Raw genomic sequence first — 15,273 nt, forward strand, 5'->3', positions numbered from 1 at the left:
TATGGGAAGACTGTTCCAACTAAGGGGGTGCCAATATGGCCGACCGGTGGCTTCAAAGCCTCTGAATGGCCAATATTTAGCATCAGCAATCCAGGGTTTATACATGTCATTGGTTCACACAGCTATTCCAGGGAAACAAGCAAGCAGCATGTGAGTGAGTTGGCAAAAGTAGCGAGGTAATGTGAGACACCTGAACACGACCAACAGGAGAAGGCACTGTAGAGCAGACAGCTGCCTGCCCAATCCATTCAGCCTGTATCCTCAGTCGACCCGCCCAATCCATTCAGCCTGTATCCTCAGTCGACGCGCCCAATCCATTCAGCCTGTATCCTCAGTCGACGCGCCCAATCCATTCAGCCTGTATCCTCAGTCGACCCGCCCAATCCATTCAGCCTGTATCCTCAGTCGACCCGCCCAATCCATTCAGCCTGTATCCTCATTCAGCCTGTATCCTCATTCAGCCTGTATCCTCATTCAGCCTGTATCCTCATTCAGCCTGTATCCTCATTCAGCCTGTATCCTCAGTCGACCTGACAAATCCATTCAGCCTGTATCCTCATTCAGCCTGTATCCTCATTCAGCCTGTATCCTCATTCAGCCTGTATCCTCATTCAGCCTGTATCCTCATTCAGCCTGTATCCTCATTCAGCCTGTATCCTCATTCAGCCTGTATCCTCATTCAGCCTGTATCCTCAGTCGACCTGACAAATCCATTCAGCCTGTATCCTCATTCAGCCTGTATCCTCATTCAGCCTGTATCCTTAGTCGACCTGACAAATCCATTCAGCCTGTATCCTTAGTCGACCTGACAAATCCATTCAGCCTGTATCCTTAGTCGACCTGACAAATCCATTCAGCCTGTATCCTTAGTCGACCTGACAAATCCATTCAGCCTGTATCCTCATTCAGCCTGTATCCTCATTCAGCCTGTATCCTCATTCAGCCTGTATCCTCATTCAGCCTGTATCCTCAGTCGACCTGACAAATCCATTCAGCCTGTATCCTTAGAGAGAAGGGTTCGGCATGTTTGATGGAGGTGGGGGCAAGGAAAAAAATATCTTAACTCCTCATGACATGCGTACCCACCCACACAGTCAGAGGGCCCACTAGCCTTTAGTCGGCCCTAAGCTAAATGTTTTAGCGGCCCCCCTCTTGACAGTGGACAGATATATACATATTTTTTAAAGCAGTTTTAAAGCAAGTTTGCTGCAATTCTACACATTGTGGAGGAGAAAAGATTTAGCCACTTTAAAACTGATTTCATGCAATTCTACTAATTTTGCCATTGGGCGGAGAAAAGGCCTGTATCCTTAGCCAGTTGCCCATCCCTGCTCTAAATAAAACTACAAATTAATGAATAGGGTTTCAAAATTCTGGTAACTTTCCTAAAATTCCCATGTTTTCCAGAAATTCCTGTTGGAAGAATCCTGGAGTCAGAGGAAATAAGCAGAACATCTGGAGAAAAAAAACAACATATTTTGAGAATGTTACCTGAATTTTGCAACCCGATGAATGAATCAATAATATCTTCATATTAATCACAGATGAACGGTACATTCCATGCAATGTCACAAGCCAAATGATACTGAATGGAATGTAATTGGATATCACTTAGGTACACCCATGTCCAGTGCTCTCACACACACACACACACACACCTGGTTGTGATGGTGCTGACTACAGTGGGACTGGGGATAGGTGCTACTGTGGAGTGGACCATCACCTGTATCCTGAGGACATTCAGCCTTTATATGTCCAGGAAAGATTCAGCCAGAAAAAAAAATATATTATCATATCAGCCTATATAATGAGGGAGCATTCAGCGTTGGATCGAGGGGGAGCTGAGGGAGCGAGGGGGAGCTGAGGGAGCGAGGGGGAGCTGAAGCGAGGGGGATTGAGGGAGCGAGGGGGAGCTGAGGGAGAGAGGGGGAGCTGAGGGAGAGCTGAGGGAGAGAGGGGGAGTTGAGGGAGAGAGGGGGAGTTGAGGGAGAGAGGGGGAGTTGAGGGAAGGGGGAGTTGAGGGAGCGAGGGGGAGTTGAGGGAGCGAGGGGGAGTTGAGGGAGCGAGGGGAGTTGAGGGAGCGAGGGGAGTTGAGGGAGCGAGGGGGAGTTGAGGGAGCGAGGGGGAGTTGAGGGAGCTAGGGGGAGTTGAGGGAGCGAGGGGGAGTTGACAGTGGACAGATTATACATATTTTTTAAAGCAGTTTTGAAAGCAAGTTTGCTGCAGGGGGATTCTGAGGGGGACATTGAGGAGGGGAGTTGAGGGAAAGGGGGAGTTTAGCCACTTGAAAACTGATTTCATGCAATTCTACTAATTTTGGGATTGGGAGAGAGAAAAGGGGAGTTGAGGGATCGGGGAGACAGCCAGTTGCCCATCCCTGCTCTAAATTGAGGGAATGAGGGGAGTTGAGGGAGAGAGGTAACTTTCCTAAAATTCCCATGGAGAAAAAAAAACAGTTGAGGGAGAGAGGGGGAGTTGAGGGAGAGAGGGGAGTTGAGGGAGAGAGGGGGAGTTGAGGGAGTTTCCTAAAGGGGAGTTGAGGGAGCGAGGGGGAGTTTTCCAGAAATTCGAGGGGAGTTGAGGGAGAAGGGGGAGTTGAGGGAGCTCAGAGGAAATAAGGAGCTGAGGGGGATCTGAGGGAGCTGAAAAAAACATATTTTGAGAAGGGGTTAGCGAGGGGGAATTTTGCAGGGGGAGTTGGGGGATGAATGAATCAGGGAGAGAGGGGAGTTGAGGGATCGAGGGGAGTTGAAGCAGGGGGAGATGAGGGAGCGAGGGGAGTTGAGGGAGCGAGGGGGAGTTGAGGGAGAGAGGGGGAGTTGAGGGAGAGAGGGGGAGTTGAGGGAGAGAGGGGGAGTTGAGGGAGAGAGGAGAGAGGGGGAGTTGAGGGAGAGAGGGGGAGTTGAGGGAGAGAGGGGGAGTTGAGGGAGAGAGGGGGAGTTGAGGGAGAGAGGGGAGTTGAGGGAGAGAGGGGAGTTGAGGGAGAGAGGGGGAGTTGAGTTGAGAGGGGGAGTTGAGGGAGAGAGGGGAGTTGAGGGAGCGAGGGGAGTTGAGGGAGCGAGGGGGAGTTGAGGGAGCAGGGGGAGTTGAGGGAGCGAGGGGGAGTTGAGGGAGACAGGGGGAGTTGAGGGAGAGGGGGAGTTGAGGGAGAGAGGGGGAGTTGAGGGAGAGAGGGGAGTTGAGGGAGAGAGGGGAGTTGAGGGAGAGAGGGGGAGTTGAGGGAGAGAGGGGAGTTGAGGGAGAGAGGGGGAGTTGAGGGAGCGAGGGGAGTTGAGGGAGAGAGGGGGAGTTGAGGGAGAGAGGGGGAGTTGAGGGGAGAGAGGGGGAGTTGAGGGAGCGAGGGGGAGTTGAGGGAGCGAGGGGAGTTGAGGGAGCGAGGGGGAGTTGAGGGAGCGAGGGGGAGTTGAGGGAGAGAGGGGGAGTTGAGGGAGAGAGGGGGAGTTGAGGGAGAGAGGGGGAGTTGAGGGAGAGAGGGGAGTTGAGGGAGAGAGGGGGAGTTGAGGGAGAGAGGGGGAGTTGAGGGAGAGAGGGGGAGTTGAGGGAGAGAGGGGGAGTTGAGGGAGAGAGGGGGAGTTGAGGGAGAGAGGGGGAGTTGAGGGAGCGAGGGGGAGTTGAGGGAGAGAGGGGGAGTTGAGGGAGCGAGGGGAGGAGGGAGAGGGGGAGTTGAGGGAGAGAGGGGGAGTTGAGGGAGAGAGGGGAGTTGAGGGAGAGAGGGGGAGTTGAGGGAGAGAGGGGGAGTTGAGGGAGAGAGGGGGTTAGAGGGAGAGGGGGAGTTGAGGGAGCGAGGGGAGTTGAGGGAGCGAGGGGAGTTGAGGGAGCGAGGGGGAGTTGAGGGAGCGAGGGGAGTTGAGGGAGCGAGGGGGAGTTGAGGGAGCGAGGGGGAGTTGAGGGAGCGAGGGGGAGTTGAGGGATGAGGGGAGTTGAGGGAGCGAGGGGAGTTGAGGGAGCGAGGGGGAGTTGAGGGAGCGAGGGGGAGTTGAGGGAGCGAGGGGGAGTTGAGGGAGCGAGGGGGAGTTGAGGGAGAGAGGGGGAGTTGAGGGAGAGAGGGGGAGTTGAGGGAGAGGGGGAGTTGAGGGAGAGAGGGGGAGTTGAGGGAGAGAGGGGAGTTGAGGGAGAGAGGGGGAGTTGAGGGAGAGAGGGGAGTTGAGGGAGAGAGGGGGAGTTGAGGGAGCGAGGGGAGTTGAGGGAGAGAGGGGGAGTTGAGGGAGAGAGGGGGAGTTGAGGGAGAGAGGGGGAGTTGAGGGAGCGAGGGGGAGTTGAGGGAGCGAGGGGGAGTTGAGGGAGAGAGGGGGAGTTGAGGGGAGAGGGGGAGTTGAGGGAGAGAGGGGGAGTTGAGGGAGAGAGGGGGAGTTGAGGGAGAGAGGGGAGTTGAGGGAGAGAGGGGGAGTTGAGGGAGAGAGGGGGAGTTGAGGGAGAGAGGGGGAGTTGAGGGAGAGAGGGGAGTTGAGGGAGAGAGGGGGAGTTGAGGGAGCGAGGGGAGTTGAGGGAGCGAGGGGAGTTGAGGGAGCGAGGGGAGTTGAGGGAGCGAGGGGGAGTTGAGGGAGCGAGGGGGAGTTGAGGGAGAGAGGGGGAGTTGAGGGAGAGAGGGGGAGTTGAGGGAGAGAGGGGGAGTTGAGGGAGCGAGGGGGAGTTGAGGGAGAGAGGGGAGTTGAGGGAGAGAGGGGAGTTGAGGGAGAGAGGGGAGTTGAGGGAGCGAGGGGGAGTTGAGGGAGAGAGGGGGAGTTGAGGGAGAGAGGGGGAGTTGAGGGAGAGGGGGAGTTGGGGAGCGAGGGGAGTTGAGGGAGAGAGGGGGAGTTGAGGGAGCGAGGGGGAGTTGAGGGAGCGAGAGCGTTAAGAAACAGCGAGTTAACAGATAGTGTCACCTTCTAATCACCAACTGTCCTCAAGCCAAATGTTTAACCCTTTGCTTTGTTAACAAAATGACCTTAGTGGCGCTCCGTAATGATCAGAGGGTGACGTACGTGTGAGCGATGTCCACTTCCTTGTTGGGGATAGGCTGTGTGTGCGAGCGGTCTTGGACTCGTAACAGACGCCTCTCACGGGACCGTGGTCTGGGAACGCTACCTGTGATCCTCTCTAGCTCCTGTGAAGGGAATCGAAGAGGAACAGTCCCAAGGAGTAAATCTCTGCTCATCAACGACATACATAAAACAATGGGAATATAATGTATGGACTGGTTTCCTGGACACGGATTAAGCAAAGTCTTGGACTGAAAAGCAGGACCAAAGGAGTCCATTGAAATATATTTTTAGTTCAGGGCTTAACCTGTGACCGGGAAATTGTCCCTAAAATGTAGACAACTACACACAAGGCAGATACTGTACCCTAAAAAGGGACCTCTTAGCAGCCACACTCATCTTAGCTCTCTCATCAAGCTTGTCTTCGTCAGCTGTGAAAAGGGAAGGGCAGAATATTGATGTCAATGTCAGATCACACCATAAACCACGTTTCCATCCACGAATTAATTCCCCGACACATGAATAAATGATCCCGACCGGGCAGATGGAAACACGAAATGCCGGGAACAATTTCATAAGAAAAGCCGTCAGACAATTTGTTTGTCGGTAAAAATAATTATGCGAGAAATGTCGGTGGAAAAACTTTATGGGCAAATATTGATATAAAAACCATCATATCAAAGGGAATTTTGAGTCGCGTGATATGTTGTGTGGTCCTCCCCACTAGGACTTGGGGAAAGCCTGCAGTTTATTAGGCTACAGATTCAATTAACTTCACAGGGTGCTCCTTTCCAATATATATATCATCAAGGGTCTTATTCTGGTGACATGATGATGGATGCTTGACTGCTGTTTGACAAATAATAAATCGCTCTATTCTATAATAATCTCATAGTGTAGGTAGCCTACCCACACTGTAATTGCCAGCTGTTGGCTAGAGCAGCTTGATGGAAACACAGGAGGGAAAATGCGCATATTGTTTTTTGCAGATTTTAGAACATTTGCATGGAAATCTGTCACAAATTACTTGGTGAAGAGTATAATGTTTTGGAATATTGCTAGGATGCCAACACTCTCGAGTTCGAACCTCCATAGCTGTGTACCTCATTTCCCTCCTTCAGGGAACAGTGGTTCAAATCATAACTTTCAGAAGTGTTTGTGTGTATTTCCCTGACTGACAAAGTCCATTCATCTAGGCAAGTTTAGCTATCGTTCACCTCAACCATTGTGCTGTTAGATGGGGAGGCAACAAAGATTTTTTTTTTTAATTAAGAGTGTTATTGGTAACTAAATGAAGCAAATCTCCATGGATACTTGCCTTCTGGGTTCTGTAGCTCCATTGGAGTCAGATGAGACCTGAGGGACAAAACAAAGACAACATTCAATAGTGATCTTTTCTAAAAGACACAGTACAAATGACCCACAAGAGAACAAACAATCCAAGTATTGGGAGCTTATAAATCCATCCAGCCTCCAGCATGTATCACACCCACTGGTGATCTTACCATATGTGGTAACCTTCTGTGTATTATCCAGTCACTCAGGTCCTTCAATACCCATCAGACTCCAGCCATCCAGCCCTTCTGTTGAGGTGATGGCTGCATCCTATACTCTGACCTATCTCACTCTGGCCCATCAGCCTTCATCCACTCTGGCCCATCAGCCTTCATCCACTCTGGGCCATCAGCCTTCATCCACTCTGGGCCATCAGCCTTCATCCACTCTGGGCCACCAGCCTTCATCCACTCTGGGCCATCAGCCTTCATCCCCTCTGGGCCATCAGCCTTCATCCCCTCTGGGCCATCAGCCTTCATCCCCTCTGGGCCATCAGCCTTCATCCCCTCTGGGCCATTCCAGCCATTCATCCCCTCTGGGCCATTAGCCTTCATCATCCCTCTGGGCCATCTGGCCCATCAGCCTTCATCCCTCTGGGCCATCAGCCTTCATCCCCTCTGGGCCATCAGCCTTCATCCCCTCTGGGCCATCAGCCTTCATCCCCTCTGGGCCATCAGCCTTCATCCCCTCTGGGCCATTAGCCTTCATCCCCTCTGGGCCATTAGCCTTCATCCCCTCTGGGCCATTAGCCTTCATCCCCTCTGGGCTATTAGCCTTCATCCCCTCTCATCCCCTCTGGGCTATTAGCCTCTCATCCCCTCTGGGCTATTAGCCTTCATCCCCTCTGGGCTATTAGCCTTCATCCCCTCTGGGCTATTAGCCTTCATCCCCTCTGGGCTATTAGCCTTCATCCCCTCTGGGCTATTAGCCTTCATCCCCTCTGGGCTATTAGCCTTCATCCCCTCTGGGCTATTAGCCTTCATCCCCTCTGGGCTACGTCCTAATACTCTCACCTATCAGCCTTCATCCACTCTGGGCTACGTCCTAATACTCTCACCTATCAGCCTTCATCCACTCTGGGCTACGTCCTAATACTCTCACCTATCAGCCTTCATCCACTCTGGGCTACATCCTAATACTCTCACCTATCAGACTCTAGCCACTCTGCAGAGGTGATGGGTTGGGTCCTAAACCTCTCAGAGGACTTGCGGTTGTCCCCTGGGTTGATGTAGCGCCGCGGCCTCCTTGCCACACCACGCTCCCGATCAGCGCTCCCAGCAGCCGGATCTACTTCCATAGCAGTTAGCTCTACTTTAGTCAGCTCCCTTTTAGGGTCGTGATTAGGGATGGATATAACGGCGACGGCAACATAAAATGAGAATAATGTTGAGAGATCAAATGGGCAGTTCAATACTGATGATGCGTTTAGTAAGTCTTCCACAACAATCCAGGTTAGAGCACGATCACACCCCAAAAAATATTATCTGTCCCCAAAATCTGAGAATTTGTCAGCAGCCCAATTGTGTATGAACCCTCACACAGCACAACATGCAGCAACAAACCACTCATGTTTGCCCAACAGGCTGACAGAATGTCCAAGCAGGTGGCTTAACAAATAGTAAGTTACATCTCAAACAGGCCTAGATCTCAATATCACGTTTGACTATGCAATACACTGCCCTAAAATGCACACAAGCGCCAACACCTTAAGCCTCATAATAGGATGGTCTACATTAGTGTTATGTAAATTAACCACATCAAACGCATTAAAGAGTCCGTTAGCTAGCCAGTGGTATCCATGCTGTTCCACCTACAGCTCTGGCTTCCTGTTGGCGTTCTCCAGGTACGAGTGTCGGAGCTGGGCCACAGAGACCCTGGTGTCCAGGGCTCCCACCTCCCCGTTGGGTAGCACCCCCATTGCCATCCCTCCCTCCCTGGCCAGCTGGGCTGCTGTCCTCTCCATGCTCCTGTCGGCAGCCGGGCGCTGTCTCACGCCGATGTCGGACATAGAGCGTGTGTGGACCTTGGGCTTGGGGGGCCTGTGTGTCCCAGCTGGCTCCATGCTACTGGGGAGTGAGGCGCCACTCTGGAGGTAGACGGCCGAGTCAATGCCTCTATGGTGCCGCTGGAACAGGTGGTGAGCTGTGGTGGTGTGAGCCCGATCACGCTGTCTGTTCACTCGGGGCTCTGGAGCCAGAACCCGCTCTCTGGGACCATTTGGACTCCACTGTCATCTTTTAACATTCTCTCTCTTACTCTGGTTCTTAAAAAGGGGGAAGGATGGATGAACTAACTTCAGATATCAAAGGCTATTAAACAGACACCCAAATAAACTATAGTCAGTGCCCTTGTTCCAAATGTCACCTTATTCACTTCATAGTGCCCTATGGGCCCTGGACAAAAGTAGTGCACTATATAGGGAATAGGATTCCATTTGGGATGCACACCAAGTCAACTATAAAAGTGATCAAATCCAGTGATTATTAATGTAAGGATGACATTAATCTACGGTCAACAAACAAGGAGATATAAAGACAACAGTAGACAAATAACATCCATCTGACTGACAGAACGGTGTCACAAGTTCAGCTAGTGACATCAGGCTCCGTGTTGTAGTTCAATACTAATCCTTGCTGAGTCATCTCTAACTCACTATAATTTCTCTTGGCCAAAGTGTGAGCCTAAACTATTTTCATGTTCAGGTCATGTTAAACTGTGTCCCAAATGGCACCCTATATAGTGCAATACATTTGACCAGGGCGCTGGTCGGACCAAATAAGGAATAGAATGCCATTTGAGATTTCACCTTAATCTCCTCGTACACCTCTAAGCCAACCCTAATTGATGGGCTGCTGCTTCATTTGACATGGAAGGAGTTTAAAGAGAATACACGCTACACAGAGACAGCACATCTCTATTTAGACCTAACACCTAACCTAGCGTTACTGGGAAGATCAGTCCACACATACAGTAGCCTGACAGTTCTATTACGCCAAACATCCTTGTCCCTCACGGCCATCTGTAAAATGGTATAGACTCAGTTTGATGCCCTCTGAAGACGCTTGGACCTTCTTTTGATGTTTTCATTGGTATTAACAAACACGCCCCCATAAAGAAAATGAGAATTAAAAACAGGTTCAACCCCTGGTTCGACCGTGATCTTGCAGAGTTACTCCACCTCAAGAACGGCATTTGGCGAAAGACTCGGGCACACGCCTACTCAGGCTGACTGACTCTCATTCAAGCAAATGAGAAATAAGAGCACTCAGTCTAGTCATAATCCACACATACAGTAGCCTGAATGCGGGTCTGACAGTTCCATTATGCCAACCATCCTTGTCCCTCACTGTCATGTTTGGCTTGACAAACAATAACAGCGATGGAGTTGGCAAGAGCACAAACAGATGTAGGATCAGGCTATGCTACATAAGTTGCACAAATTCTGTTGGTTTGAAGTGATTGCCACTTATACACCCGGGAAGGCCAAAGTTAGTTACTTAAGGAGCAGTTCTCTCTTTGGGTCTAACCCCAAGAAGTTCTGGAAAATGGTTAAAGATCTGGAGAACAAAAACCCTCCTCCTCCCAGCTGCCCATGTCCCTTAATGTTGATGAGGTGGTTGTTACTGACGAGAAGCACATGGCTGAGCTCCTTAATCCCCACTTCATTAAGTCAGGATTCCTATTTGACTCAGCCACGCCTCCTTGCCCGTCAAACATTTCCTCATCTCACAAATCAAAGTTGATTTGTCACGTGCGCCGAATACAACAGGTATAGTGAAATGCTGAATACAACAGGTGTAAACCTTATAGTGAAATGCTGAATACAACAGGTGTAAACCTTATAGTGAAATGCTGAATACAACAGGTGTACACCTTATAGTGAAATGCTTACTTACTAACAGTGCAAAAAAAGGTATTAGGTGAACAATAAGTAAAGATATAAAATAATAACAGTAGCAAGCCTATATACAGTAACGAGGCTATATACAGTAGCGAGCCTATATACAGTAGCGAGCCTATATACAGTAGCGAGCCTATATACAGTAGCGAGCCTATAACAGTAGCGAGCCTATAACAGTAGCGAGCCTATAACAGTAGCGAGCCTATAACAGTAGCGAGCCTATAACAGTAGCGAGCCTATAACAGTAGCGAGCCTATAACAGTAGCGAGCCTATAACAGTAGCGAGCCTATAACAGTAGCAAGCCTATAACAGTAGCAAGCCTATAACAGTAGCAAGCCTATAACAGTAGCAAGCCTATAACAGTAGCAAGCCTATAACAGTAGCAAGCCTATAACAGTAGCGAGGCTATAACAGTAGCGAGGCTATAACAGTAGCGAGCCTATAACAGTAGCGAGGCTATAACAGTAGCAAGCCTATAACAGTAGCAAGCCTATAACAGTAGCGAGGCTATATACAGTAGAATTGTACATACACTAACAGGCTGACTACACCACTCGCTGAAAAATACATTTAGAAATCTATATTATCCAATTATTGCACCCACACTGCTCGCACGCGCCAACAAGCATCTGCGTTGCCAAGGGCTAAAACAGAAGTCAGTTCTATTTCTGACGCAGATCGCGCTGCAAGACCGCAGGAAAAAAAAAAGTGTAGACCTCCACAAGCCTGGTTCATCCTTAGGAGCAATTTCCAAACACCTGAAGGTACCATGTTCATCTGTACAAACAATAGTGTGCAAGTATAAACACCATGGAACCACGCAGCAGTCATATTGCTCAGGGAGATGACGCGTTCTGTCTCCTAGAGATTAACATTCTTTGGTGCGAAAAGTGCAAATCAATCCCAGAACAGCAAAGGACCTTGTGATGATGCTGGAGGAAACCAGTTCCAAAGTATATATCCACAGCAAAATGAATCCTATAGTCACATAACCTGAAAGGCCGCTCAGCAAGGAAGAAGCCACTGCTCCAAACCACCATAAAAAAAAGCCAAACAACGGTTTGCAACTGCACATGGGGACAAAGATCGTACTTTTTGGAGAAATGTCCTCTGTTCTGATGAAACAAAAATAGAACTGTTTGGCCATAATGACCATCGTTATGTTTGGAGGAAAAAGGGGGAGGCGTGCAAACCAAAGAACACCATTCTTTGTGAAACACAGGTGGCAGCATCATGTTGTGGGGGTGCTTTGCTGCAGAAGGGACTGGTGCCCTTCACAAAATATATGGCATCATGAGGAAGGAAACTTATGTGGACATATTGAAGCAACATCTCAAGACATCAGTCAGGAAGTTAAAGCTTGGTCGCAATTGAGTCTTCCAAATGGACAATGACCCCAAGCATACTTCCAAAGTTGTGGCAAAATGTCCTATGGACAACAAAGTCAAGGTATTGGAGTGGCCATCACAAAGCCCTGACCTCAATCCCATTGAAAATTTGTGGGCAGAACTGAAAAAGCATGTGTGAGCAAGGAGGCCTACAAACCTGACTCAGTTATACCAGCTTTGTCAGGAGGAAATGGGCCAAAATTCACCCAATTTATTGTGGGAAGCTTGTGGAAGGCTACCTGAAACATTTGACGCAAGTTCAACAATTTAAAGGGCAATGCTACCAAATACTAATAGAGTGTATGGAAACTTCTGACCCACTGGGAATGTGATGAAGAAATAAAGAAATAAAAGCTGAAATAAATGATTCTCTCTACTATTATTGTTATCCAGAGGAGTAGTGTTAAGTGTTTTTCACAAAATAAAAAATGACAGAAAATCCATCCCGGTGGACCTTATGGGTCCCCGAGGCAAGAGAAGGACATATGTACATATGAAGGACATATGTACAAAATTTCATGAATTTTGGTCAAACTGTGTGAGGGGTGTGACCTTTCTAAGTGATAGCGCCACCATCTGGCCAATCAGTGTATTTTTCGTAAATGCCGCATCTCTATGGCAAGAGACATCATTCACACAAGTTGCGTCAAAATCGGACCAGTGCTGTCTGACATATTACCTGCGACGTACGGACAGAGAAAGATTAACAGTCTCCTCCCGGATTTCATTGTGGGGTACAATTACTCAAGTGTGACCAAAGCATTCACTTGTGGCAGTCGTGTGCAACAGGTTTACAATTCCCTGATAAGCATGTTTGATGACATTTGAAAGATAGATTTTTCTTAACATCGTAAGACACTAAGTGGATGTAGCATGCAAAATGTTGATTACAAGTTAAGCACCTGTTAACTTGGAGATTACAAAATTATTAGGGGAATGCTAACTATGATTATATAATATCCACATACACACTATTAGGGTATCCTTCGAGAGGATGGGTTAGGGAAGTGTTTTGGGGTCTACAGGTCAGACACACCCATACTGTACACAGACCTGGGTTCAAATACGATTTGAAATAGTTTCAAATACTGTATCTGTGCTTGATTGAACTTGCCTGGTACAATGAAACCAATAGAAAGGTCTTGAAAGCGCAAACCCCGCCTACCTGGCACTCCAGGCAGGCTAAAGAAAACATTGAAAGTATCTGAAAGGTTTCAAATAGTATTTGAACCCAGGTCTGCCCATACAATATGTTCCTACTACAGTACCTGGATGGCCAGCTGATAAGAGACTGAGAGGCAGCATCACCTTCGGAGTCTGTCTGGAGAGACCAGTCGCTCTGAGACAAGGCTGCCAGGCTACAGGAGAAGACAGACTGGGCCATTAGAACAACTACAGGTACCTACCAAGATAAAAGGAAACACTTGAGTAAATGAGGAATACAAAGCAAACTGACAGCAGGTGCTTCCACACGCACACGGTGTTCCAAAGTTAATTAAGCAATTAACATCCCATCATGCTTAGGGTCACGTATAAAAATGCCCAGTTGCCCATTATATTAGCTACCAAGAAGAGATCTAAGTGGCTTTGAAAGAGGGGTTTCAAAAGGGGTTTAAAGGGTCTCAGTCACCAGATCTCAATTGAACACTAATGGAAGATACCGGAGCGGCTCCTGAGACGGCGCTTTACATCACCGTCAACAAAACACCAAATGATGGGATTTCTCTTGGAAGAGATCCACACACTTGTAGAATCTATTTTGGCGTCACGTGACCCAATGGCCTATTAAGACACTTTGTTGGTGTTTCCTGTGTTTTGTCACCAACTAATGACGAATCATTTAATTCCTCAACTGATTTTCTGTCGGCTAACTAAGTACTGGGGTTCCTACCGTTGACCTGTCTAACTGTAACTAAGTACTGAGGTTCTGACCGTTGACCTGTCTAACTGTAACTAAGTACTGGGGTTCCTACCGTTGACCTGTCTAACTGTAACTAAGTACTGGGGTTCCTACCGTTGACCTGTCTAACTGTAACTAAGTACTGGGTTCCTACCGTTGACCTGTCTAACTGTAACTAAGTACTGAGGTTCCTACCGTTGACCTGTCTAACTGTAACTAAGTACTGAGGTTCCTACCGTTGACCTGTTTAACTGTAACTAAGTACCGAGGTTCCTACCGTTGACCTGTCTAACTGTAACTAAGTACTGAGGTTCCTACCGTTGACCTGTCTAACTGTAACTAAGTACTGGGGTTCCTACCGTTGACCTGTCTAACTGTAACTAAGTACCGAGGTTCCTACCGTTGACCTGTTTAACTGTCCGTATCAATGTTACGGTTAAAGTCTGACGCAACACTGGGCCAAGGACACACTGATAATGCATCTCTGTGATTCTGTAGCAGCTGGTGTTGTGTCCTCCTCGCAGCCTTTCGGGCCGGTGTTTACAGAACATTTGATACTGTCGGATTAGAATTTAAAGGGCTTATCTCCAAAAGGCACATTAGACATTTTCTCTGCTTCTGTGCTGGAAGGAGTCTCCCTGTTGCAACTTGTGTTAAACTAGATTGACTAATCTATGACTAATCTTGACTGATCTTCTCTTAAATTCAGCTGAAAAAGCCCCTTTAAACCAGTCTAGCTATAATAAGTACATAGTAGGTCTAGCTACATCGATATACTGGGCGTCAGCAACAGTATCACATCCTGAGTCTGTCTGGAGAGACCAGTGGCTCTGAGACAAGGTTGCCAGGCTACAGGACAATACATAGTGTTTTGAACTGTACCATCAGACCTATACAATAACAGAGCAGGACATAATGGGCCTGCGTAGTGTTTCAGACAGGTTAAAGATCATTTAGCCAGGCCTAGAAACACTAGACTTAGCAAGTGTAGCGATAGCAGTAGGCTGGCTAAATGGTTTCGTAACAGGCTATAGTATCTGAAACATGTGCTCTCACCCCTTCTTCCTCTGGTCTGGCCTCAGGTCTGCCTCACAGGGCAAGCTGTGAAACCCAACCCACTGAACAACCGCCCCCCCCCCCGTAATTGATGGTTCCCTCTACCCCCTCTCAAACGCACCCAGTACCCAGTCGAAGGACCCTGATGAGATGCCCTGGCAGGCAGAGCACCTCCTCTATAAAACCAGAGCAGTGCTTAGTGTGATAAAACACTGTGACCACAGTCTGGATACAGCCCCTAAATGGCACAATTAACACACTGTTACCAAGGGCAACAACATACAGCAACTAATCCTTAAAGTGGTCAGTCAATGCTGAAAGCAACCAGAGTTGATACAGAGATCGAACTTCTCTGAGAGTGTGTTATTATAAAATGGCCATGACCTAATCTGAACTCATAGAAAACATTACTGATGACCTGAAGGTTCAAGCCTGACAAACCCACAGGAACATTCATTAGTGTGAGGGTGTCTATTTTTTGGTATCTTATTAGGATCCCCATTCACTGTTGCAAAAACAGCAGCTACTCTTCCTGGTGTCCACACAAAAACGACATAATACAGAACATTAATAGACAAGAACAGCTCAAGGACCAAACTAAAAAAATGATGTTTTTTTTTAAAAGGCACACATTGCTACGTATTAATACACACAGACTATCTAGGTGAAAATAAGGGAGAGGCGTTGTGCCGTGAGGCGTTTCTTCTGGGGTTTTTTTAAACCAGGTTTTCAAC

General features: G+C 48.4%; 1 pseudogene; it reads right to left on the reverse strand.

The window, feature by feature from the left end:
• LOC124009447 overlaps positions 1-15,273 on the reverse strand; it is a 128,687-nt pseudogene that overhangs the window by 71,832 nt on the left and 41,582 nt on the right.

Source organism: Oncorhynchus gorbuscha, linkage group LG22, assembly GCF_021184085.1.
Source record: "Oncorhynchus gorbuscha isolate QuinsamMale2020 ecotype Even-year linkage group LG22, OgorEven_v1.0, whole genome shotgun sequence".
NCBI classification, from domain to species: Eukaryota; Metazoa; Chordata; class Actinopteri; order Salmoniformes; family Salmonidae; genus Oncorhynchus; species Oncorhynchus gorbuscha.